The sequence below is a fragment of the Suricata suricatta genome, chromosome 14 (genome assembly GCF_006229205.1).
Source record: "Suricata suricatta isolate VVHF042 chromosome 14, meerkat_22Aug2017_6uvM2_HiC, whole genome shotgun sequence".
Taxonomy (NCBI): Eukaryota; Metazoa; Chordata; class Mammalia; order Carnivora; family Herpestidae; genus Suricata; species Suricata suricatta.
Window position 1 is genome coordinate 86,347,925 of NC_043713.1, and position 1,216 is coordinate 86,349,140.

Genomic DNA, 1,216 nt, shown 5'->3' on the forward strand with positions numbered 1-1,216 from the left:
TCTGGCAAATACTTGGCACAGACGGGTTTCTGGAATCCAGTTGACCACACGATGTGGGTGCTATTATCCCCGTTAACAGAGGTGGAGACCGTCTTGGTGGAAGGCACTTGCGCAAGGCCACCCGAGTTTACTGAGGTGGAATGGAGGCTCAGAACAGAAGCTGCATTCTAGAAGCATAGCTTTATGCTGTGACCGCCTGAGCGGGTGCCTGTGCTTGCTTCTGTCCCTGTGGTGTCTCCATTCCCATAGGGATGTTCAGACACTAAAGGTGCCACGAGGTTCTCTCCCCTCCACCAGGCGGGTGGCAGTCTTGCCGGTGTGGCAGATGGGCTCCCAGTGAGGTGGACCTCGTCCTGAAGCCAAGCAGGCTCCCTCTGACCCTCAGAGGCCTCAGGTGAGAAGAGAAATGCAGGTGGGGGCGCCCTGAGGTCGGGGGCCGCGGGTGGTGGGGAGAGGAGATGCTGGCTCTTCCTCCAGCGTCTGAGGGTGCGGGGGACCAGCCCACGCACCAGAGTCCAAGGGTCTCTGAGTAGGGGGTTGGTGTCGGCGAAATATCTACAAGAAAGAACACAGACAACATGAATGGTGGAAGAGACCGCACTTTACTGTGAAACTTGGTGTCTTATATACCACAGGTGATTACATCATTTTTCTAATGATTACATTGTTACTTCTTAGGAATCACATGTTTCAGGATAGATCATTGTTTTCACGGAAGAGAGAACAGAAAGTTAAAGACAGAAATGGAGTACAATACAGAGGATCAAAAAACATAATTCACCACTAAAAATACATCAGCAGGAGTCTTATTTTGCATACATAGTGTAATATTAACTGAGGCTTATGACAAGGCTACTTTTCTTTAAAGGTTTAAACAATAGTCTGTGAGTAAGGTGCCTCTAACCAGGGAGGAAGTTTCAATAAGAAAGTCTGCCCATTTACTGAAACCACAATTACCAAGTGGCATGAACAATAGGAGAACTAACTCCAGTCTCTGATCCATTTAGGTCAAGCAGTCAAGCGTACACATTTTCAAGTAGAGGAAACAGGGTCCCAAAGGCCACACAGCACTTCTGGCTGGATGGACCCCAACATGAGGGAATTATTTTTTCTAGTTTATTGTCAAGTTGGTTTCCATATAACACCCAGTGCTCTTCCCCACAAGTGCCCCCCTCCATGACCACCACACCTCTTCCCCTTCCCCTTTCCTCTCCCC

The 1,216-nt window shown here is 49.1% G+C and overlaps 1 long non-coding RNA gene across 1 annotated transcript in view; it reads right to left on the reverse strand.

Annotated features, from left to right (window-relative positions):
- LOC115278170 overlaps positions 1-1,216 on the reverse strand; it is a 2,551-nt gene that overhangs the window by 721 nt on the left and 614 nt on the right. Inside the window, exon 2 of the long non-coding RNA XR_003902735.1 lies at positions 510-555. This is a non-coding gene — a long non-coding RNA (uncharacterized LOC115278170). The remainder of the gene's footprint in view (positions 1-509; positions 556-1,216) is intronic.